We start from the raw sequence: 26,060 nt of genomic DNA on the forward strand, positions 1-26,060 counted from the left end.
AACTTTTAAAAACTGAAGCGATACATACATGGAGCTACATATTTCACTGAAAATCTATCTTAATGATCTTTTTTTTTTTAACTTCTTTAATAATGTATGAATATCATAATGTTATATTAAGTTCTCCGAGAATACAATTGGATCACAAATTTATAATGTGTAGTTTTGTCCCACCTGTACTTGGATTATAAACCCTTTGAAAGTAATAACTACCTTCTTGTCCTGTTGTCTGTATAGTACCCATAAAGTTGGGGCTTGGCAGTACTACTGTGGTCACGGTTCTAACACTGACAGAGAAACTGAGAACTTGAAGGTGGCTGCTGCCTTTTGGGACGTAGAGATCAGATACAGCAAAATGTCCGCATTCAGGAGATACAAGTGTGTACTTTGCCTGAAGACAATGAGCCTTAAGCATGACTTTAAACTCCCACTTAAGTGTCTTGCTGCAAGAGACTTACTAGGTGTTTTTATTTACTTTGCTGATGTTATGTACTGATAAGTTGCTCAGAAGTGGTTAGGTGAGCCATTCACAGGAGATAACACACCTCCCCATTTTAGCTCTTCCTGGAAAACAAATTCCTGGGGCATCTGTTTGCATAGTAATGGTTGTGTATGAGGTTTCTTTTGCTCCTCTTCTGTTGACAATACTTGTTTGCCAAATACTGTAATGAAAATCCACCTTTGTGCACTAGCATATAGTTCCCTCAGTGATGTCTTCATAAGTAAATAAACTATCTGTCAATCTTGAAACAAAAACCAAAAGGGGAAAAGGAGATCTGGAAGGAATGGATAAGCAAATAAATACCTCTTCTATACAATTTATTTAAACATGGTTTGCACAATGCTGTAATCTGTGGACAAAGATTATTGCTGTAACTGGAATGAGATTCACATTTAACAGCCGCTTTCTGCCTTTTTGAGGGAATGAGGGGAGATGATGGCAAAAAAGATTAGGTTATTCTCAGTGGTGCCCGGTGACGGACCGTAGTGAATGGGACACAAATAAAAAACCAGAAGATAACATTTAAACATAATACATATATATAACTTTAAATGATAAAGACTGGAAGAATTTGCCCATAGGGGCTGTGGAGTCTCCATCCTTTGAGATATTCAAAACCCAACTGGACATGAACCCAGGCAAGCTGCTCAGAACAAGGAGTTGGACTAAGTGATCTCCAGAGGTGTCTTGCAACCTAAAGAAATACCGATGAACCTGATGAAATACTATTTTTAAAGACCGAAGGAATCCTTTTATCTAATTGATTGCTAAGGCATTGCCCATTAGACTGGGTTACTTCCTTTGTCCGAAGAAATTTGGGAGTCTGCTCTCTAACTATAATGAGTAGTTATTTTTATGGTGCTTCAGCTCTCTCCTACTGATGTTATTTCACTTTCCTAAATGATTAAATATGTAATTGGGACTGAAACCCAGATGTGCTGTTTCCATAACAGCTTCTTAACTATGTTGCTGTTGGGTAATTTGAGATTGCTCCATTATATGTGGTGCAATGAGGAATGCTTCCTATTTGTGTACCACACCTAGCTGTGCATTAGGTGAGTGAACTTTCAGCTGGGAAGCGGCATAGCTGAGCCTAAGTGTCAATCTGGAGGTTTAATTACATGTCCAAAGTGAACTACATCTTCACATAGCACATAATTATGTTGTGGGACACTCTGCTATGGGATTTTGCTGAATGTTTGCAGCTACTGGAAATACTAATGGAAAAAAGCTGCCATGGAAATCAGTAAATATACAGATTCCACCTTTGGCTTAAACATTCTGGAAGTTGACAGTTGTAAGCTGGAGGAATATTTGTGGGAATCATTATTCTACGTTTTCCCTGTTTTTATGCTATACCCTAAAGATTTGATATGGGCCGCTATCAGAGACAGGCTAGTGAGCTGATTTGGTCTTTACTGTGTTACAGTTTCTCTTATAGTCTTAACACTCATGTTGACAGAAAAGGACTGGGAGGTGCATCCAAGTGCTAAAATGTTCTTTAGGAAGATCCAGGCCAAAATCCATCCTGCAAGAGATTTGGTTCAAACCCTTCTGTAGCCCTAGCCATTGAGCCTTTGGAGAAAGTAGAGCACCTGAAGAATGTAGTTTTGGTAACTGAGCTCTGTAAATTCATTTCTATCCAAAGCTACCTGGTGAAATGGAACCGACTTCATCAGTAGAGTAGGGAGGAATGAACATGAGGGTATAGCATAGTGTTTATTGTTGGGGGAATTTGGAGGACTGAAAAATTGGTATAAAGAAAAAAAAAAACTGCCATTTTTTACCACTGAAAATTACAGTCCCAAGCATGTCCAAATCCTAGTGATATCTCTTGGATTGGAGGACTTAGATTAATTAAGTCTAGTTTTTGACCTCAACCTGATTTTTCTTCATGCTTAGAATCTATGGAAATGTCCTGTTTGTTTAAGTGTTCTTAGGCCTTCATAGTAAGCTCACAGTGGAACTGTGGTGTAACAGATGTTCTTTTGGAAAACAAACAGTGAACAAACATATTTCAGCTATTTTATTGATAATAAAAATTCTGTTGAGCTTAAATCAGAAAAATAATGCTTTAAGACAGAGCAAGTTAAAGAAAAATAGCAGAAGAGGTCTTTATGACTGCAAGAAAAATTGTACATGAGCTGTCTCCATATTTTATTTTTTATTTTATTTATTTTGAATCTTGAAGAGTTTAGAAGAAAGCAAACACTCTGTAGCCAAAAAAGCCTGTTATAACCAGGACCCCATGTAATGTATACCTTCACACCATTCAGACCAAGTCTGATATCTTGCTATGCATAAGGTGATGCATACTGAAAAAACAGAAATGGGCAAAAGTCAACTTTGCTAGCTGGTGAAAAAGTGCAAGTGAATTCAGTGACTTGGAAGGGTTTTATGCTATACATAAGTTAGAACCCTGTAAGCTGATATAACACACACGCTCTCTTGCTTTTAAGCAGAATTAACCAGTGAGATGATGGTGATTTGGAGCTCTTGGTTGTTCTTCTCAGACCTTGAGGGTTAGACATGTGCTCCTACTGTGCTTTGTTCTGCTGTGAGATACATAACAGTAAGCATCAAAAAGGGATTCTGGTCTCTTTTGATTCTAATATGGAAAGTTTTAATGAAATGAATCAAAATCTTGCTTTTGATCAACCTCAACGTTTTCAGTGATACCAATCACAAAGGTGTCTATAGATCGGACTGTAAAGTCATTTTTTTAAAATTACTGAATAGCTGTATACATCAAGAGTCCCACAAAGTCTGTGAGTTTCCTGTAATTAACCAGAAATTAATACGGTCCCACACTGACCTTAAGTTGCACCTCCTAACTCCACCACTTCTCTGGGCAGCCGTTCCAATGCCTAGGGAGGTCCACTGGAAACCTTTCTCTGTTGTGGCAGCTCACCATTAGTGTGATGCTTTGCTTTGTCTCTTATTTATCACAAAACATTGTTTTGCTTAGCCTATATCAGCTTCACTTCTTCAAGAGGTTTTAGTGACATTGAGCGCTTTTGGGAAATCAGTCTGCTTTGTCAATTTGTAGCTTATAGAGCTGCTGATACTGCGTTTCATCTATTTTGCAGAATTTTTTCCATTTTCTTCTATTTTCTCCTATTATTTTTATTTTATTCTATATATATATATATATTTTTTTTTTTAAAAAAAGGTTTTTGGGTTTTTACTGAGGTAGACTTTACCGAAGGGTATATTTTGTTCATATCTGTAATATGCTAAATGACATTCTTTGCTTTCATTTCTCTACAGTGATCACCTCTAGTTTCTCGAGTCAGCGTTCTGATTTCGTCAGCATCTGGTTCATTACCGAAAGGTTCAGAATATTTCCTCTGATTGCTTTCCTGTGAGTATGATTAAAGTATTTACCTCAGACTTCCTTGCCAAAGGAAATTCAATAGTATTTCAGCACTTCTTTTTTATATGATTTTAAAGCTTTTCTCTCTCTGTTTTTTTCCCTTGTGTGCTTACCTGCTTTTTGGGGGGCTAATCCAAAACCAGTAGGGCACATCTGCAGTCAGGTCTGGAACATTTATTCATCTGGGGTCGCTGTCACCACAATCTATTTTCAGAGTAGATGCTGCAGGATTTTATTTTGAATTTTGTCTTCAAATTCAAATCTTTGAATTTTATAATAATCACTTTGTAGGCATTTGGCTGTTCTTCTAGTAGCTATTTTTATTTCATCATTGGATTTCGGCAGGTTTTCTGCTTGCTGTGAGAGTCTTACATTGTATTCAAATCAAATTCACTTGTCTTTTTGGAGCAAGTGTGGGCTCTGAGGGGTCCTGAGATTCCAGGTAACCATGTTTTCTGACTATTCCCAATATATGTATCTTAGCTCTCTATTTTTTTTTTTCTTCTTTATGTGTTTATGATGTGCATAAACTCATCCCCTTGAATATATGGAAATTTTAGACTGAAGACATACAGATGACTGGCTCCAAGTTTAAGCAGTGCCTGTTGAGGCAACCTGGTGGGGTCACAGATATTGCACCAGGTCAAGGCAACTCCTTTAGGTACCACCATCTTTGTTAATTCAGAGTACAGCAAGTTTTTAATTCTCTCTGCTGGGTGCCCATGCTCTCCATTTGCCTGTTCCACTCTACCTGTGCTCTGTTCCTCCTTTTTTTTTTTTTTTTTTTTTTTTTTGGCAAGAGTAGCAAGAAGTAGGAGAGAAGCATGGCTGAAGACTGAAGACCGTTGTGTTTCCTTTCATCTCCAGTAGCTTCCCTCAATCAGGAATGCTGGGTCTAGGCCCCTTTTAGTTGTTTTTGTTGTTCTCCTTGGGGAAGCAAATTTAAGTTTGCATATGCTTCTGAGAAAGTTTGTGCAAATGCTGAATGGACTGATAATTGTTGCAGGCTGTTCTCTTCTCTGATTGCTGTTTTGGAATTCTACATTACTTTTGAGCCTTGTGGGGGTATTTAAGACTGAAGCCAAGCATAAGCTGGGCTTTACAGTTTGTCAAAAGTTTTGATATTTCAGATTGAGAAAGTCTGATTCAGGACTGGACTAAATGTTCTAAAATTTCCCATGAAACACTTCTTCCTGTGAGATCACTGAACTTATGTTCCCATGTCCCAAGGGACAGACTCTTTAGCAGGATCTGTGGTGACAGAACAAGGGGAAATGGCTTCAAGGTTAAAGAGGGTAGATTTAGGTTAGACATAAGGGAAAAGTCTTTTACAGTGAGGGCAGTGAGGCACTGGAACAGGTTGCCTAGTGATGTGGTGGATGCCCTGTCCCAGGAGACTTTCAATGTGAGGCTGAATCAAGCCCTGAGCAACCTGATCTTGTGTATGTCCCTATTAATTGCAGGGGAGTTGGACTAGATGACCTTTGAAGGTCCCTTCCAATTCTAAGGATTTGTTGATTCTATGATTCTATTCTATGTGCTTTCTTGAGTGGTGCATTTATAAGGTATCTAAATTCCTTAAAAATTTGATCCAGGGACAGAGAAGCCATGATTTCTACCCCCTAGAGTTTTTCTGCCAGCTCAGCAGCTGGAGTTGTGTTTGTAGACACACCTGAGCATGAAGACTGTAGTGCTGAAACAAGCACTTCAGTTGTTCAAAAGTGAGACTTTCTCTTCAGTGCATTTCTGACCTGGTGTCTTATTTTGATGCTTGAGTTGCATATGAAAATATACTGTCCTTCAGTGATCAATTCATCTGCTCCAAGTGGAGGATGCAAGAGGAGCCTCATATGTTGATGCCAAAATCCTACAGCACTTGCACTGAACTTGTCAAAGTGTTTGAAGAATTCTGTCAAGAATAAAAAGCAAAACCTGATAGAAACTTCCACACTTAACCTTCTCTTCCAAATTGCAAATCTGGCCAAATGGAAAGATGATCTCTAGAGGACATGGCAAATACCACAAAAAATGGCAGTAGTTGCCTTTAGAAAAATCAATGAAGAAGATGGTGTGGATCATTACAATAATTAGGAAAGGTAAAAACAAATATTATCTCAATAAAGTACTAGAAACAGGGCATATCTCTGTATGCAGGTATGAAATAGATTAGTATAGTTCAGTATTCATGCGGTGGATCTGTAACTCTCTTAATTACTGCATACAGGCCAATCTAACTTTGGGAGACAAAGAGACACGCATCTTTAAATTACATTCAAAAAGAAGTGATACCATATATGGTTAAGGTTCAAATACACTGTTTAGTGATGGCTGGTTTTTATCTTTTTCATCTTCCTTGGAAATGTACATTTTGTTAAGAAATTTGCCATTAGAGAACGTTGTGTAAGAAAGGTTTCTTCCAGCCTTTTTCTTGAATATTCAGGATTGAAAGCATTTCTGTATAGTCTCCAAAGATGAAGTTTTTCTGAGGCTTTGTTGTGGTGAGTTACACTAAGATGAGTGGGGGGTCTCCTTTCTCTTATCCGTTCTCTCTGCTGATTGGAAATGGATATGTAGCATCAAAACTGGCCTGAGTTTTCTCATAGGTGCGAGAACTTCAGGCAATCTCTATGCATAGCTGGGGCATTTTTTGTTATGATGAGAACCTGGTAGTTTTTGTGCAGCATTGCATTTTTTGAAAAGGCATTAATGCCACTGGTTTGGAGTTTTGCTTGGTTTAACACCATGGAATCAAGCCTGGGGAGTAATAGTGTCCTTCTTCCTGATGCAGTTCACAGACCCATGAAAATCTGATGGCTGCCCTTCAGTGTCTGCTGAGCCAAATTTGTGGGTGTTATTTTCTACAAGGCTTATCACTTGGAAGAAATCTGTAGCTAAGAGGCAGCTGAAACAAAACCAGAGCATCATTCTGATGTAAAAAGTCACGCTGCATTTCAGGGTGAATCAAAACAAGTAAACCTGCTGTGACTTATCCAAAATTTTCGCTGAAGAACATTTTTTATTTTCCAGGAATTACACCACCTAAGAATCGTAAAACTGACACACTGAGTAGTGGAAATCTGCTTCTAATAAACTGTGCCTTGCCAGACAGAGGTTTAGGAACAGAAAAAAACAAACTGAACAAGCTCAAGGATCGTATGTAGGGGCAGATTCACTGCTGCGCTCAGAGTGAAGGGAGTGGAGTTGATTATCTGCATCTTCCCAGTAGGTAGGGAGCAGATATAGCTCGCTGGAGAGGATGTGGCAAGAGCATGCTGTGCTTTGGCTCTGTTAGCTGGCAAGGAGTCCATCAGAAACCTGTGCCAAGCACAGCTTAGGCACAGCAGAAGCTGTATCTTACTGTCTTCTGTGTAATATTAACCTTCTAAGGCAGGAAATGCATGCGCTGAGGGAAAGATAGGCTGGGAGCTGGGATTCCTCACCCTTCAACAACTGCCCTTTCTCAGCTCAGTCACAATATGATCTCCTGCCACTTTAAAACTGCATGAGAGATACTGCTATGAAATTCCCAGGGATGTTGTTTGCTACAAGTACTTAGATGGGTCCCCTACATAAACTTTATCTCAGATACCTGGAGCCAATTGTTTGGAACCCAGATAATAGCACTACTAAACAGCATTAGGAAACAAAACTCCCAAAGCAGTGTTTCTCTCTTCTGAGAATGTTGTGATATTTTTCTTGTGTACATTTTGATGGTGTTTTTGCGTCATGGGAGGAAAGAGGCTTGCTCCAATCATTCTAGATCATTGGGAAGCAGAAAGTATCTGAAGCCTCAGGAGAGTATGTTGTCTGAAGAAAATGTTGTAGTCTCAGGTGCTGTGGAGGGTAGCCTCAGGAGTGTCCCAGTGCTGTTAGATGTTTATCTGAACTGAGCTTGAACTCCTTGTGTCTGGAAGCTCCTCTGTGTCTATTTTCCAAGAAGAGTCTGATCTTTGCAGCTCTTTCTCACACAAACACTGTGGGTTTGGAGCTGTTAAGGGCCTGAATCTCCCTTTCACGTGAGTCCCTTTACACAGCTCAGGCATTCTGCTTTGTGGATCTTAAAATGAGAGTAGATGACACTTAATAGCTTAAATGAGAAACAGGTCCCTTTCAAAGAAAAAAAGAAGAAGAAATAAAAAAAAGAACTAAAATTGGCCTTTCCTGAATTGTTGAGTGCTGACCTTGAAAAAGCCCTTGAAGTCTCTGCAGGCAGACTGAAATATTTTTAGGACAACAGATACCCCAAACGCAAGAGATTACCTGAGGCAAGGTATTGTTTTTCTTTAAGAGATGTTTTTCCCCACCTTTTTTCACTCCACTTGGTACCAAATGTCTGCCTTAAGCTCTATTTATTTGTCACAGACCTGCAGAACCGCTGGTGTAATTTTCTCACTCATCTTCAGGAGTTTTGACTTACTGATTTAATGTTAAACTTTTTTTTTTTTTTTGCATATGCTCATTATGTAAAACATAAAAGATTCCATTTATATTTTGAGCGCTGGGGGTTTTTACGAGGGGCAGTGTTTAAATATGTTTTGAGAAAGGGGAAGGCGAGAAAAGCTGTCATCCATCAACTGGTATTAAGTCTAACTTTGAAAGTTTGATACAAACTGAATCTGACTGTTAGCACAGACATGATACAAATTAGCTGTGACTTTATGATACCAGCTGTTTCTCTGTCAGGGTAAAAGGGCACATAACTAGAACAGCATCTTTTGTTGAAAGCAGTGTTTCCCTTTGTTAAATGTGGGAGCCTCAGGCAAAACATTGTAGTCCTTAGCTATGTGACATGTGCAGTCTGCAACATGTTCGTGGAGCTCAGGGGGCTCTTTGCTGATGTTTTTCAAAGGCAGGGTTATCATAAGCATTCTATTTTTGCTAGCTTTATCACCGAGAGACAAATCTCTGTCAACCTTTTTCCTTGTGTTAAAATGGAAGATAATCTAAGTGCTGTTTTCTTTCCAAGCACAAAGAAAACATTGAATGGGAAAACCCAAGAAAAGTCTGGAAAAAAAGAAATCACAGATCTCAAAGTCATATTTAGTTTCATTAATTATTTTCTATTCTTCGATTCCCACCAGTTATTTTTAACTTACCAGAATTTTCAGGATTTTTTTCATTTCAAACTAAGCCTACATACAGAATTCTTTAACAAGCTAACAACCAGCAGCTGGTTATTTGATAGCATGGGCACCAGAGCCAGTTCTGCACAGACACATCTTGGGTCTTATTTCTGGTGCTCACTGGCTGCACGTAGCCTTCCTTTTGCATGTCCAGAGCCAAGCAGGGTGGGTACTGGGTGCCCAGAGGATGGGAATGCGGTGCTGGGAGCCCAGAGGATGGGAACATGATGCTAGGAGCCTAGAGGATGGGAATGCAGAGCTGGGGAGCTCCGTGTAGAAACAGCCTGGGCTTCCCTTGTTACCAGCACTCATAAAGCCCATTCAAAAACCCGAACAGCTCTGAGCAAAGGCACTTGTGTGATTTCACATCACTGTACATCTGCGTCCCTGCTGTGTATCTCTGTATGACCTTAACATATCCTCTGAATACTTCAGGCAACATAAAATTGGCTGTAGTGTAGTAAGTAAACTGAAATTCTGTGATTTATGAAGCGGCTGAATTAATCTTACTTCTGCCACTTGACTAAGAGCCAGTAAATCATTGGTAGGAGTTCAGAATGTACTATTACAGATAGCAGACATGCTCCATTTGAACGAATACGGGTAATATCAAGAAGGGAGGCATGGTATCAGTATACTGGTGTCTAACTAGGAGTACTAAGAGGGAAGACTTTTAGACTAGAATTACTAGGAGAAACAAAATTTGACAGAATATCTTACGGACTTTTTTGGACTGATGGTTACTAATGCTGGTGCTAAACTGTAACTTTAGGCCTATGAGTAATGTGAAGGAAATTGCTCCTTCCAAATTTTAAGTGGAAAAGATTCCACTGCTGAGGTGAAAATGGAAAAGTTCTCCATAGAGCATGCTTTCAGGTGCATGTTAGAATGATTGATGGTATTTTGTCTGTGGCAGAAATTGTCACACAAGCAGAGAAGCCTCTGTATAACTCCTACATGAGACATAACAGAGGACAAATGCAAATGCTACTGAAGTAGCAGTGAAAATACAATATGTGGACATAGAATTGTAGCAGACATGTGAATGAAAAAGTAGAGTTAAGGGTGCTGCAAAATAGTTTTACCCATAAACTTATTGGAATAAACTTGAATACATTTCAAAAGGAAAGCTTAGGGTGTAATGGCTGTTGCATTTTTCATGCATCACTGGTAATAAAGTGAAGCACAAAACTGAAAATTCCAAGTGCTAGTAAACAGGTCTTAGCCATCTCTGTTGCAAACATGTACTTTTACTATACAGCATATGTTTCTGAAGTTATATGAAATATTTATTTAAAATCTGCTTTACCAAGATAGTTTATGCTACTAGAGAACATCTTGTTTTCATGAATGTGTAGAGTGGTAGGTCAACAAAGGTCCATCCATGACATTCAAATAACAAAACCTAACCATAAGAAGCCCTACATTCTGAATTGATTTTTTGATGAGCGGAGTGTGGGAGCACAGTGCTGGTTATGGAAGCAATCAAAATAAAAATGGGCAGGAGATGCTGAAGCACATGTTAATCAGTAATGTGCTCTGACAATTCGTAGGAAAAACTACTGCGTGGAAAATTTAAACCAGTAGCATTGTAGCAAGCAAATTATGTGCTATCTAATGTCTGATAGCTGCAGAAGCCTTCACTGCTGTTGAATTTTATACCTATGATGTCAGAACCATCATAGCACCTTTTACAGTGTCATATCCAGAGCATCTTATACTAGCTGAAGTAAGATGCTAACCTTCAACTCCCAGAATTCAAATTAACATTTTACTCTGTAAATAAATTATTTGTAATGAGCTAGACTTCTACCCTCATTTTATACTCTGAACTGTTGAGTTTTATTGTTCTGAACTTCAACAAAGTTATCATATTTCACTACAAGATGGTCCCATTCAGTAGTGAATAATGTTGGCTCCTTTGAGTATTTCTGAGAGGGAAGACCATGTATTGTCCTTGCCTGTGCCACCTGCCTTGTGTCCTCTGAGGGGAGAGAAATTTCAAGAACTCAAGGATGACTGGGACTACAAGAGACCACTTTTCATTCAAATGGCAGATATAAGAGTATTCTTCATGTATAGTTTCTGATAAGGAAAGTCCCACTAAGCCTCACTTTGCAGAAGCTAATCATGCAAAAGGACTCACAGTGCATTCCATGTTGTTATTCCTCTGGGTAGCTCACTACTACCCTCATTTGTGTCTTATCTTAATTAACTCAGACGGGTCAGAAACTGTTTATTTTTCATGGTTGTTTAGTACCACAGTCTGTGATTTGTCTCTTTGGAAGCCTCTGCAGGTAAAAAGGTAAATTTGATCCTTGAATAGGTAAATTTGATCCTTGAAAATGAGTAAATGCTAAGGACTTGGTTCTTCCACACACACACTGGTGCATTAAACGTTAGGTTAATCCTTATATAGCCGTGATCATAATACAAGTCCTTCCCCCTTCTCGCCCCTTTTCCTTTCCCTTTCCTTCTTCCAGCAAAACCAAAGAAAAATCTTTCTATCCTGCTAATTTAAAAACAAAACTAAATTAACAACAACAAAAAAAAAAACCTAAAAAAATCTCCCAACCAATCAAACCAAGAAAAAACCTTAACACCCCCCCCCCCCCCCCCCCCCCCCCCCCCCCGCACAAAAAATAAGGAAGGATAAGATACGTATCTGAAGACATTGGGGCTCCCTATTAAAAGAGCTCACACTGGTGGAAGAAACTGCTTATAACCAATGATCTTGGATAGAGTATGGAAGCAGGCTCCAGAACCTACCATATCTAACTTTGTTTCTGCTTTAATACCTTGCTTGAGGAAACCAGCATCTATTCAATGACTCTAACTCGTTAGAGTTAAGGTAGTATGGTTAGGTCGTAATTGGGGTTGATGATCTTTAAGGTCTTTTCCAACCTGGGCGAGTATGATGCTATGATTCTACTTCATTTTCAAGCAGTATGAATCATACAGCAACGGTACAAGCTCTGGTTAGAATATATTGTTCGTATGCTTGTTCTTTAAGCAGTGAGAAGAGAATACAGAACTGGAGGTCATTTGAGTTACAGCTACTTTGGGGGATTTTTTTTAAACATTCCTTTTAACAAATGCGGTTTAAATGGGTTTGTTTATATGGTGTGGAATTGGAAAGGCCCAAACTAACCAGGCTTTACACAATGTGGCCTTCTTCCAAATTAATCTGAAATATTTTAATCCCTCTGGAGTTTCTTTATCCTCCGCATCTGTGCTGTAGTGGAGACACATTTTTAACATTTCTTTGAGGAAAATTACCTTTCTTTCCCTCCAACTGTATTCAGCAAGGTCAATGGAGCACTGTTGTATGCTATTTAAACATCTGAGATTCATCATATCTGTGCACACCAGAAAGAATCATTATGAAAGGTCTAATGAATCCCGACTGCTAGCCAAGCAAGGGAGTCCCCTTAAGGATCCTGAGCATTAGAAACAAAGAATACATACAAAATACAATTTTTACATTTTATACTATTTAGAATTAAGCTGCCCCCAAAGAAGGGGGCAACGAATATTTCTGACCCCTGAAACACTTTCAGTAAATCAAACTGTTTGAGCTAAATTCTGAAGTCAGTATATAGGCCAGGATCATTGCTGGGTGTTGAGGGGTCTGCTTGCCAGCAGGGGACCAGCAGGGCCTGAGCAGGAGTCAGAAGCTTCTCACTTGTGGAGGAGGAGATGTTTGGACTCACCAGCAACTCCAAACCTGACCATCTCATTCTCTGGCTGTGTGCCTGTACTTGGTTTTAAGGCCTTTTGTTTTCTAGTTCACTAGCAAGTTTACAGGACTGAATGCATTTCACTACCCAGGAGTGGAAATTCTGAAGAAGTATGAGTGGATGTGTGGTGATTTTCTGTTCTTTTTTTTTTTTTTTTTTTTTTTTTTAGTTACAATTTATCAATTTATAACAAGTATTTTCCAGGCACTTCAAAAGCCAATGGTCTTCTTTCAGCTGCTAGGAGTCCCAGTCATTCTGAAAGGCCCATAGTAAACAGATACAACTCTGACCTTGTGAAGGTTTTCTTTGAAATGCTCTTATAGGGGGTGTTTTTAGCTGAAATATTATGTAACTTATACTGTGCAGATTATATTAGGGCAGGTTTAATACCACAGTTTATTGTAGAATCATTCTTCCCATGAATACTGCTAGGTCATGAAGTTCAGACGGTTCCAACAAAGTTCAAATAAGCATTTGAACCTCTGAAGGAAAAACGATATGCGGAAGGCCTCAGTTCTGCGAATTCACAGGGTTTTACTACAGACTTATTCGCAGCACTGAGGCCCTGCGGGGTCTGCAGAGAAACTGCATCTTCTCTGCCGTCCTGTTAGAGGGTCATGTTGGCTTTGTCCTTAATCTGAGTGTGCTCTGCTTTTCCCAGCTGTAACACACAGGTAATAGGGCAGGGTTTGGGTTGCAGGGAGACACACCTGGATAACGATGGTACAAACAAAGTCATACATTCAGATCAATCACCTCAGGCTGTCCCTGTTTTTGAATGAAGAACCATGCCATACCTACCTACCCATCTTTTCATATAGTTAGAGGTATTTTGGGACCACTGCAAGCCATATAGTAATGGAATAAATTCCAAGTGCAGCAGGAGACCACATTGGAGGAAAAACTCTCCATGTGCCAAGGGCATTTCTTTTACTTTTCTTACTGGGACTGGAAAATATTCCCTAAATAATACATCTGGATGTAGAGGAATGGAGAGGGAAAAGATGAAAAACAATCCTTTAAATTCAGTAGGAGCCTACTTTAATGGCTTGTTTAATCTGCCAGCTGGCACACTGTTGAGTTCTTGCTACACATACTTTAAGAAGACCTATGTAGTTCTTGGAACCAAGTTCATATTAAGTTGTAGAAACTTAAATATTAATCAATTGGAGACTGCTTTTTGGTACTTAATAGAAATCATGAAACTACTTAACCATCTCCAGAGATATTTGTCTCCCTTTTTAAAATGTAAATGCTGTAATAAAAACATAAAGCAGGAGTATAGATAGTGAAAGTTCAGATCTGTCTCGAATATGTGTCCTCTCTGAAGTAATCGTACATCCTTCAGATGTTATGGTCGTATGTATTCCCTATACAACACTTTGCTTTGGGCAGTTTTCCTAATGTCCTTTGTCACTCCATTTGGTTTGAAAGAAATACAGTAGGAGTTTGTGCAAAGGAGCCTTGGCCGGGGGAACTGGTGCCATCTTTGTGAGGATTTTCATTTTCAGTATCTTGCAAGTGATAACATTTAACAGCTTTAAGGTATATTGTGCATGTATTTTATGGGCCTATAAATGTTCATGCGTTTGTTTTTAACCTGGCTTGGTGTGAAGGTATGTGGTTGCAAACATGAAGTGCAGCTACATAGCCAGTGTTTGTACATCAAGCCAGCTGGGGTACATCAAGAAGCATGTCTTGGGTTTTCAATTGCTTTCAGCACTGGAAAAGCAAGGGAGAAATGATTTAACTGCAGACCAACCTGTCTTTTATGTGTAGTGAATCTTTTAGTAACATCCAAAGTGACACTTCTCAGTATTTACAAGTTGTGAAGGTTTGATTTGGCCCAGGTATGTACTGAAAAATCTGGCTAATTTACTCATGTTATTAATAAACTCATAAACTTATTCATTTTAGATCTATGTTTTAATTTCCTTGTTCACCTTGAGGATGCAAGTTATTTTTAGGATTTTGATGAAGAGTATGAATTGTAAAAATCCTCTGCGTTTTCAAAAATGATGATATGAGGTTTAGATTGATCCTTTTCTGTATTCCTTTTCGAGGATTTTTTGTTGTTGTTATTTTTTTTCTCTTGTCCTTGCCTTCTGTCCCATTGACTTCCTAGTGCTTCTTCCACATCCTGAATAGGGAGTCCTTACAGAGATTGTCTCTAGTTGTCTACCACCTCTGCTACGCCATCAAGTCTCGTGAGTAGTGGTGCATCCACTGCAGGAAGGCCTTCATGCACATGTGCCTGTTGTGCTTCCTGCCAAGCTCAGTTGTGTTTCTACTTGCATCATTTTGAAGGTGGTGTAAAATTTGAAGGTGGAGGTCAACCCATTTTTTTTCCTAGCAAGCCTATAACTAAAGATGAGGTTACTGAGCTGTGAAAGATAATATGCTTAGAAAACACAGGCTGCTTTCCTGCTTGTAGAACATTTGTGGCAGATTGGAAGTTGTCTTCCCTTCACTTTCACCCTTGTTTTTTGGTTTTGGCTAACACTTTGTACACATACTATTTGGCTTTGTCTCTTGGCAGTGAAAAAGGTGCTTTGTGTGCCTTGAGTACTCAGAACTGAGACTGTGACCAACCATGTGTGCTCTGTCTCTCATGCCTTGCTGGATGGGCCTAATGCTGCAATGAGAGGCTGGAGGAGCCCCATGGGGTTTTGAATTCCTATGGCAGAGGTCTTAAGGAAAGGTAGCCAATCATGCACGATACTGAGATTTTTTTTCATTTATTTTTTTAAAGGAAAATTAAACATTTTCCTTTCTGGGCCACACAGATATTGTCTGAAACACTGCTTCTAAAAAAAAAAATGGAACAACTGTAAAATTTATTGGCTCGATATAGGGCTCAGGCATAACTTTCCTTCATCACATTCCTACAGAATAAGTATATATGTCTGTCTGCTCCCAGCGTTAAGTGTACAGGGTACTGTCAGGCCTCACCTGTCTTGTTTAATTGACTCAGAGCCAGGTTCTATTGAAAGTTTTGCTGATGCTATTTCCCTGAGAAACAACTCGCAATTGCATAAAACATTAGTGATGTGTCAATGTGCCGATGTCACCATACTTGCTGGCAACAGGCATCTATGCATGAATGTCTAGATAGCAGTCAGATTATTGTCAAGATTATTTAGCAGCTTCTCTGTACAAGTCCTACAAGGAGAACTGGAAATATTGTAATTATGTTGTGATGGATTTTATGCTGGTTTATGCACAGCATGCGGGTGTCATCTTGCCCATCAGTCTTCTGTTGTACCGAAGTCTTACTGCTGTTGGCTTTCCTGGCTTGGTGGTGGTGTTATGTCATTGTTCCCTGGCTTTCAGCTAAACTCAGTATAAAGACGTGCCTATAATATAAATTTTGTACATGGGAAATGGTTTGATGCGCTTCTGTTTTGTGGTACTCTGTTTGACTTGTCCTGTCTAAAGACTTTGCATTTTTTGCTGCCCCACTTTACCTCTTTAAGGCTGGTGCTGACATCATGCCTCAGCTGTTAACTGAAATGACATAGAATTGCTGCTTATTAGAGATAAATTACTGTAGTTACTTGGCTGGAGCAATCCGTGTTTCATTTGTTAAGATGACTTTGAAAGTGTGAGCTGGAAAAGCCCACTAGAAAGCTCTGCAGCTGGATTAATTCCTAGTGGAATTCCACAGATTTCCATGATGTTCTGCCATTGACTAGCTGCACTTTTGGCTGCAATGTATCTATCGTGGGGGCACGCCCTATGTCTTTGCGAAGTAAATGCATAGAAATCAGGAGGGAAGATTAATTAATTAAAGAGCAACAGACAGTGCACATTCAGTATTTATCTTTCATTTTTTTCCAAGGAACTGTTTGGGTTCAAAATGCTTAGTATCACTGAAAGGGTAACAAGTAAGATCAGCAAACCAAAGAACTTAAGGTATATTTCTCTTTTTCTTTTTCGTTTAAAATTGCAGAGGTGACAACTAAACCTTGGTATTACTGCTTATTGCTGGTTCAGTAAACCATGAAACAGAGTCCTCAACTCTCATTAGAGTTTATGATGCACTGCTCTAGGCAGAGCTGGGTCCTAGGGCTGTGTGTTTTAACAGGAAAAGTACTTGAAAAAAGCAAAACCGAAGCCACAGTAAGCTGGCTGTATTGTATCTTCATATTATTTTCTATTACATTTTTATGACTAGCTGTGTAGCTTAATATATCATGATTTTGTATTTTAAAGCGTTCCAGAAAACATGTGGAGTTTGCAGTCTGGCTGAGTGAATGTTGCTGTTGGAGCTTTACCTTAGACCTAGTTGGATATTTCATTATTTTTAACAGCATTACTTTAGCTTTCTAATTCAGGACCTGAGAGATGCAGAGAAAGAGTATGAACAGCGTGCTGAAGTGCTCATAAAACATACTTGGACGCAAATAAGGTCACACAGTGTATTGTTGAAATACTGCATGTAGATGAAGGTCGGCAGGGGTGGCACGAGGGTGGGACATGAGAAAAGCACACAATGAGAGAGACGGGAGCAGGGTGGGAGATGTCAAGGAGGCGGAGGCAGGTCATTTCCAATGTTACTGGTTGCTGGCCCAGATCAGCTCCTTGCCTGGGAAGGTATTACCTATCTTCCTAGCAGAAACTTGCACGGAGAGCTGCACTGCTACTGCTGGCTTCCATGCCAGGTCTGATGCAGTAGAGATGCTCCCGCACTTGGACGGAGCATCATCCTCCCTGGCTGATGCCTGACCAGCTACTAGTCCAGGCCCTCTATGTATTGCCACTGCATTTTCCATCTTCTGTGTAGCCTTGGCCACCTGAGCTGGGCCTAATCCATTTCTTGGTGATGTTTGTCAGTTGTCTCCTGTTACTAAAAGACAATAAAGGTTCTGGCTGGAAGGTGTGGCTTTGGCTCTGGTTTTCTGCTCTCAGAGATTTCAATGGGAGACGAAGCTGGCTCACAGCCAGGGCACTGCCACAAGTTTCATCAGTCAGGCCACAGATTTGTGGAAGGGGCTGCAGGAGAGGACAATACATGATGTGGGCATTTTTGTGATTACATTAACACGATGAAGCTGAATGTCTTTGATGATAAAAGTAGCTGAAAGATAAGGGAAGCTACTGAACGATGTCCCTCGAACCCATTTCCCAGTGTTTAAATGCAGGGAAGTAGTGAGTATAAGTCTGAGCTTTTCTTGGATCTAAGCACTTTTACAAACTGTTTTGTAGATGTAAAATCTCTCCCATTTTAGAGCGTTCTGTCCTGGATTGGGTCTCATTATCATTCCTAGGGTATCTTACTTATCATTAAACAGTAGGAAAGGTCAATGCACTTTTTAGCTGCCCTCTGTATCTGCAGAAAAGGCTATTTCCTCAGTGATGACAATGTGAATAAAAATATTCTTTTCTCACAAATAAGCATTGCAAGAATAAAAGAAAATCTGCCTTTGCACGTATATGCACAAGTGCACAAGAGGACAAAATAGCCTATGTTGGCACAATCTGAGAGCACATCAGCTTCCGACATGCAAGGAAAGCTCACTGATCTTTTCTAACATGCAGTGCTGATAAACTTGGCCTGCTAGGATGGAATCCCATCCTGACTGAGGTCTCTGGGAAATCTGCCAGGGACAGGACTGGGATTTCAACTCTAATCTGTATATGAATAATATTTCAGTATCTTCTGATCTTTGGGGACAACATGTTTGAAATATTTTGGAGGATGTTTGATGGGGAGAGTCAAGGGTCAGTTCTTCTAACGTGAGAACCAGTGGCTGTGCCAGCAGCTTCCAGCTAAGTGTTGTTTCTTCCTTTGTCTGCTAATGGGAAATGATAGACAAATGTCACTGAGGATTGGGGTGGAACCTGTATATGCAAATCTAGATGTTAGGGGAAAGCTCTGCCTGGCCCTTATGTCAAAGTGCAGTAAGAGAAAGACAAGGGAGGAAGCGGAAGGACTGGAAATAGCATATCCACACTCAGTCTGCCTAAGAGAGTAAAGACAAATGGACACTTCCCATTGCAACTGACTGACTCTGCTGCTACATGTGTATTAGTGTACTGCAGTGTTAGCAGCAGCAAGATGGATGCTTGCTAGAACTTCCAGGACTGCAGCTCTGTAGTGTTCCTTTTGCAGTGCTGTGTGGATATGAGATATGGACCTAAACGTGTAGCTAAGTCTTCAAAGATTGTCTCAATGGTTACCTGACCAGATGTGTTTAAAGACATGAGTCTTTTATTTGCAGTTCCGAATAGTGAACTCTGTGGCAGGGATAACGTCCTGTAAAAAGCTCCATGACAGCACTTTCATATAGCCCACTGCAGCAGCAGGAACTGACACAGGGCCTGGCACTAGCAAGGAGATCAAGGGCCTGGATTGGGATGTGGTCTTGTGGGCTACCAGTGGACTTCCATCTAGTGTTCTTCAGACATAAAAATAATGGTCAGATGAAACAAAACACAGAATAGATTGGGATAAAATCGTTTTCAATCAACTGAATTCTACTTTTTGACTTCAATGAAGTTGTGCTTGTTACTGAAAGATTTGAGTGGCACTGAATGCTCCCAATACAAAATTAAAAGGGGAGTGGGGAAAATAATTTCCAAATGCTTTCTGACAGATATTCATAGAAACCTATTTAGTTGTTTTGACTGAACATAGATTAAGGAACTTTAACTCTCTCAGATGTGGCAATAAAATATTTGTCATAACTGCATTTCATGGATGCCAGATTAAACAAGTTGCACTTGGACAATGAGTGTTGCTCTTTGAGTTGCTCTCAGCTACAAAAGGGGCAGTGAAATTCTGTTTTCATATTTGTGACAGGGGGGACAGGAAAAAGAGGGCAGTGATAGTCCTGAAAACAGTAGATGTCATGGCATGTATCCAGCTGAAGCAATGTACCCTTCGTGCTTCTCACTGGCAGGTTTTTTACGGACATTAGAAAGAGCCACACCTCCAAGCCATGGACTGGGGACAACTGAAGGGGAGACAGATGGGAAAATAGGATATTTGACTTAATGGGGTGCAACACACAAAGCTGTTTGCAGTCTCAAGTTTATGTAGAGATTTTATGAGACACTTGATCCTTTTTGTAGGAATACCAAGAAGAAAGAGGGTGATGATAGTGTAACTGGGCTTTGTGTTACCACCTGATCCTGCAGCGAGGACAGGTTGGAAGTCAGAATCTCATCTGCATGCATGCAGAAAAACTGTGTAGTTGGGCCAGAATCCCTCTCTTTCTTAACTGTCTGCAGAAAGAATTTATCTGTAGGGTGTGGATTTTTTCAGTATTGATGTTACAGTTACACTTTTGTGACTAAAAGAAGGGTCTGGTTGTGCTTTAAGGAATTATAGAATATTAGAGGTTGGAAGGGACCTCTGGAGGTCATTGAGTCCAACCTCTTGCTACAGCTGCTTCCCTACAGCAGGTTGCACAGGAAGGTGTGTGGTTGGGTCTTGAGTATCGCTAGACAAGGAGACTCCACAGCTTCTCTGAGCAGCTTGTTCCAGTGCTCTGTCACTTTAGCATTCTGAAAGTGCAGTGAGAATTTGCAGACAGCAGAGATGACAGAAGGACTAACAAGCACAAAAGCCTAAGGCTCAGTATCTAAGGACATAAAGTAAATCAGAGGTAGACCTGAGCAGGACTATCCACAGTTGCTGGGTTCACCCTGAATGCCAGGCAGTGGACCATGACACCTCATTGCCTTCCCTATTCTATACTGTATTATTTCCGTTCTTCTGGAAATCCTGCCCTATTCCTGTTTCCAGCTGCTCAGGACACAAGAAAGAGAGGATAGAAACTGTCATGGTTTCTTTTAGGAAGAAACTGGGAATCACAACTTTTACTTATCTAGCCCTTCTCTTTGTTTCCTTCTAAAAGCAATGGAGAATTGATCTGTTCTGGTACCTCACTCCAGCCACTAGCATAAGGGGCATGTTGGGCTGTGGAAGGGAGGAGGATGTATGTGGTGTAGACGAGAAGGGAAATTTAGCAGAAAATCTGTCCTGTTATAAAGGAACCTAAGGCCAAATCCCCTTGGTCCCTTCCACCAATAAAGCTGTATTCTGCTCTCATGTTTTAATGAAGAATATGTCAACCTGCTGAGAGGGAAGTCCAGCAAGAGCACTGGACCATGAGCTCTTGCATGGGCTATAGTCACTTTGCCATCTGCCTAGCAGCTGTCTGCGTGAAAGTTGCTCTGGGCAGTCACAGTGGCAGACCAGTGAGAACGATCCTGCTGTGAGGAAAGGCATTACTTTCAGGCAGTTTGTGCCTGAAGGCCACCAAGAGGAAATCTACAGTTGTTTCTTTGTGCTGGGAGGGAAGCAAGATAGCATGTGCTTGCACAGCTCTGTCACCAGACATGGCCGGCTTACATCCCAGTGCAATGAACAGCTGTGCTATATTAGGGAATGTGCTCTGGCTTGATGTTTCTTGGCCCTGCTAGGTTGAAGCTGGTGCACAGGCGTGGCATTAATATCATGGGTTCAGCACTCATTCAGCATAATGGAAAGGTGTGTGGCGGATCTTGAAAGAAAGGCCCCTCCATTGGTTAAAGGCCTGCGTAGCAGTCTACATTTTCACTTCTTGTTATGAGCCTGGCTCATCCATTTTTGAGGCCTGCTGAATGCTGGGTTGTCTGCATCACCAGTGCTGGGGAGAGAGGATGAGGACAGTATTAAACCTCAGCTAGAGCAAGAGGTTATTTAGCTCACCATACTGGCACTATATGGCTGTGTGGTTGTCTATGTATTTCCACTTAGCCAAATTACTGTTTGCCTTCAAAAAGTAGACACCTGATAATTATCACTGAAGTATTTTGTCATATATTTACAATTACTGTGCATTCCTCTGATTTTCCACCTTGCTGAGAGCTGCAAGATGACAATATTTTAAACTCAGTCATGAGATTAGCCATAAAGGGGAGAGAGATTTCAATGTGCATGTTTTGTACCAAAAAGGATTGAGCGTGTCTGTCCTTGAAGCACGCTTTAGCAAGACAGTGAAAAACTCAACACATTTTAGTAACAAACGCTAGTCAAATGAATATCAAAGGCAATATCTGAAGCACACGGAAAGGAGAGACTGATATTGGTTTAGAAATGAAGAGTGTATGGAGATGGTATTATTTGCAGGGCACACACTTTGTTGTGAATTTGATTCAAGTAACATGGCAATAGTGGTAAATGTTGTAGGTAAGCCACTTCATATCTGCCCCTTTTCAGTCTTCTCATCTCTTAAGGCAGACCACAGGGTTCATCAGATGTCCTGTGTTCTAAAGGTTCAGTCTCAGAATCAAAAGATGGGGACTCTGAGGAGACCCATTTATGTGAGAGTAAGGAAAATCTGAGGTCCTGAGTAAGAATTACGTTCAATAGCTTCTGGGAGGTATTTAAATATATATATATATATGGAAAAAAAGATCAGTATTTGTAGTATTTTTCCATAAGTACTTTCTGAGTCTGGTGGTAGAGAACTCGTAAGAGTTCACTACAGATTCTTTCAGTAGTTTTTCAATTGTGTAAAGGTTGAAGTAATGCTGAGGGTTTTGTTTTGATGCAGGTGCAGCAAAATGACAGTTTTTGTGGTGCACCCTTTCACCATATGAGTAGCCTGTATTCTGGCAGTTTGTGTATGTACGTGGCTATCATGGGAACACAACTGAATGGAACAGGTGAAAGAGTTTCAGATGTCTCTTTCTATTTGCTGTAAAAAGATATCATTAAAGTTTGATGACTTCTTGTTGAATTTGGAAACAAATCAGAGAAAAAAAGGCAATATCAAAATATTTTCCATCGTACTTCTGAAAACAAAATTTATACATTTACAATAAAAACAAAGTACTATTTTCTTAGGGGCAGTTTTCCTCTTGTGAGAAAAATGAACTTTTTTTGTCTGATACCAAATGATTTAAAATGTGTAACAGAAGAAAGAATGGATATGAAGAATAATAATAAAAAACATCTTTGCATACCTTTATCAGGACATGTGAGGCCTATCACTGTTTTTGTTCCAATACACCCTCCATATTTGGGAAGGTTACACAGAGATGTTTTCACATTTGTCTCTGTAGGCAGGCCCTGGGGCTGTGTGGAATGCTATGCTTTGACCCAGGATGTTTTCACTCATGAACAATTTTCATTAAAAAAAAAAGAGCATTTAAATGTGTGCATTCCTCAAAATAGTTTGTGGGAAATACTTCAAGTAATTGGTACATCCATCTATAAGCAAAGTGATTTTTTAATTTACTGAGGGGCTAGAATACTTTGAGAAACTATGAAACACTTTGAGAAACTATACTCCTTTTCAGCGGATACAGGAAACGTTTTTAGAGAGATTAACTGAGATGAAGTTATTGTCTAGTAATTTACAAAGGCTGAAAGATAACAAATCATTTTTTGGGAGACAGTGAACAGCACTGAATAGCTGACTTGTTCCAGGGGACCATCTGTCTATCTGCTGACTCATCTTGCACTGATGTGGCTTTGCTAGCTGAAGGTTGGACTGTTGACCTGACCTTAGTAGTCTCCTGTGTATCTTCCTCATTTTTGACAAAGTGATTTGGCTTGTGAGTCTGAATGCAATGAAGAGGTCCTCAGTCCTAGGAGAGAAGGTAGCACACTTTAACAAACCTGAGATATGCTCTCAAGGGGTTCATTGATATGAACTGTGTCAAAAAACAGGAAAGCACTCAGAAGACGGAAGAAGCTTGTTGCACCAAAGATCATTACCCTGTGTAATCTCTCCTGTACCCCTGGGAATAGAAAAGAGGAGAATTAATTGAAACAGTGTTGTGTTGTTGTTCATCCTCAAGTTTCCTCGTGAGGAAGACACCTTGAGCTTTCGGAAATGAGAGAGAGTGTTGAGGCTGTGTGGGAAGGGCCAAAAGTGTTTTGGGCTGGGACATGTGAGGAGAGAATGGGGGGGGAACTGTGTACACAGTGCTGCACTTCTGGGGAGAGAAGGAACGTACCCTGGTCAGGAGAGGTAGAAAAAGGGATGTACCTCACTGAGCTAAAAGGGATGAAGATGCATATAAGTTGGATGACAATGCATGTCTGCCTTGGGGACAGAGAGAGGAAGAAAAGTTTGGAACTCTCAGTTTCTAGCATGTGAGGTGTGGGCCTAGTGGTCACCTCTATTTTAAGGCCCCAGTGATGACTGCCCTCCACAGAGCAAACACTGCTGCCTGATGCAGGCCCACCTCCTGCAGGCTGCCCTCTGCGCACAGAAACCAGGGCTCTGCCTGGAACTTGCTGTCTGCCATGTTCCGTCCTCACTCTGATCCTCACCTTCCAGCTGGGAGAACCACATTGCTCCTGCAGCACGCGTCCCTCTAGCAAGGGTGCTGGGACAGGATTTAGCTTCATGGGTAGGCTGAGATGAAATGAGAGAATGGCAGATTTGGTGCTCTTTGCTCTTCAAAGTGTCCGTGGTGCTAAAAGTAAACAAACACAAGACTAAAAAAAAAAAAAACCAGCCTTGTTGCAACCTGCTTTTTACATATATCGTATAATTGTGTATTAAAAAGAAATAAGAAGAGGTGCAGCCATTCTAAAGCCAGTATCAGATCTGCAAAATTAACATTCCCTTTGAACCTCTGCAGAATAACCCCAGCCAGCCAAACACATAGAAAGTAACAACAACAACATTTTAAATCCCCCAATCCGGGAACAAATGAGAAAGAAAAACACCCCCAGGAAAAGTAAACTAATAAAATAATCTTCGCAAAACCCCTGCCCTCAGCAGTGTTTTAATCTGAAAAAGGGGGGCAGAGAAAGCCACAGGTTCGCTTAAGTCAAGAGAGGCTTTGCTGTTGCCAGTGGTGGTTTTATGGGGAGGGCGCTTGGACGCTGCACCACTGGGCAGGGTTCGAAAGCCGCAAGACAGATCCGTATCTGCAAACAGAGCGCTTCAAATAGTTCCCGAACGCACCTTGGCTTTGTCTCCCTGTAAACTGCAAGAAGTTATTAAGACCCCTTTGAAGGTCGGCCCGCATCTGCAGGCTGGCTGTGCGGCGTTCAGGCCAGCCCCACACTGCTGGGCTGGAAAATGGTGGGGGGGGCGTGGGGGGTGAGTGCAGCGTGGAGGCTAGGATTGCAGAGGAAGCTGAGGCCTCCAGCCCTGCACAGGAAGCAATCTTAGAGCAGGCCTTAAATGCCAGATTCCAGGCAGAGTTTAACTAACCACTGACAGCTCTGTAAACAAAGCAGGGACAAAAAGAGAACAGCTTTCCCTTTTCTGGTAGTCATTTTTGGTTTGGGGGCTGCAGGGGAATTCTGTAATACTCGGCTTGATGGGATATAAACCAAGGCTGAAAAGGCTTTGTATATGAAGAACTGTAAAGGGGAAAATATTTCATGGACTAAATCATAAAGAAGAAGGTAGGGCATGGGGAAAATGCATGGATTAAACTACAAAAAGATATTGCTACTTTTGTTTTTTTGAGCAAGATTTATATATAGCTTGGCTCCTCCTGGGTGGTATTTAAAAGCTCCGGCTTTCTTTCTTTTCCCTTTTATTTTCCTCTTTTTTTTTCCTTTTGCTCTCCCTCCAGTTTTCTAATTTTTTCCTCTTTTATTTTCCTATTTTTTTCTTTTTCATTTTTCTTTTCTTTTTTTTTTCTCTTCTTTTCTCCCTTTTTATTTTTTCTCTTTTCTTTTTTCTTCTTCCCCTTTTCTTTCTTTTTCTTTTTTCTTTTTTCTTTTTCTTTTTCTTTTTCTTTTTCTTTTTCTTTTTCTTTTTCTTTTTCTTTTTCTTTTTCTTTTTCTTTTTCTTTTTCTTTTTCTTTTTCTTTTTCTTTTTCTTTTTCTTTTTCTTTTTCTTTTTCTTCCTTTTCCTTTTTCCTTCTTTTTCTTTTCCTCTTCTTCATTTTCTTTCTTTTTCCTTTTCTCTTTTCTTTTTCCTTTCCTTTTTCTTTTTAGAAGGGGGGATGGGGACAAATGGATGTGGGCTAGCTTCCTCAAAACTTTTAATTATCGGTGCAATTAGAGAAAACAAGCAATCTCTTGTGCAGCATTTTTACTGCTTCCAGTAAAAACTGGAAGCTAAAAGTTAAAATCCTGGTGAATTGTTGCTTTTGTTTGTAGGAAAAGACCTGTGACGTTACAAATAGCTAGTCTGCAGCTAGCAGATGTATACAATCTTTACTTAAAACATGTTGATTTAATTTTAACTAGGAAACTAAGCCCAGGCATGGGCTATGTTTATCCTACAAGGCATTTCATTAATCTTGTTTATCTCAACAATACTGAGGAAGTTAAATTTTTTGATAGAAAAGGAAAATTGTTACAGTGAAGTTCAGAAAGCAAAACAAAACTGGATGAACTCAGT

General features: G+C 40.1%; 1 protein-coding gene across 17 annotated transcripts in view; it reads left to right on the forward strand.

The window, feature by feature from the left end:
• CALD1 (caldesmon 1) overlaps positions 1 to 26,060 on the forward strand; it is a 184,427-nt gene that overhangs the window by 65,484 nt on the left and 92,883 nt on the right. For 8 of the 17 annotated variants that reach the window (NM_001396085.1, NM_204158.2, NM_001396086.1 and 5 more), the window contains one exon: positions 3,773 to 3,866. The exons of 3 other annotated variants lie outside the window; for them this stretch is intronic. The gene's annotated coding sequence lies outside the window, so the exon portion shown is untranslated. Of the gene's footprint in view, positions 1 to 3,772; positions 3,867 to 24,970; positions 25,793 to 26,060 lie in introns of those variants that run through there. 6 more of the 17 variants (NM_001396087.1, NM_001396088.1, XM_046939649.1 and 3 more) reach the window with 3 other exon arrangements.

The sequence above is a fragment of the Gallus gallus genome, chromosome 1 (assembly GCF_016699485.2).
Source record: "Gallus gallus isolate bGalGal1 chromosome 1, bGalGal1.mat.broiler.GRCg7b, whole genome shotgun sequence".
NCBI lineage: Eukaryota > Metazoa > Chordata > Aves > Galliformes > Phasianidae > Gallus > Gallus gallus.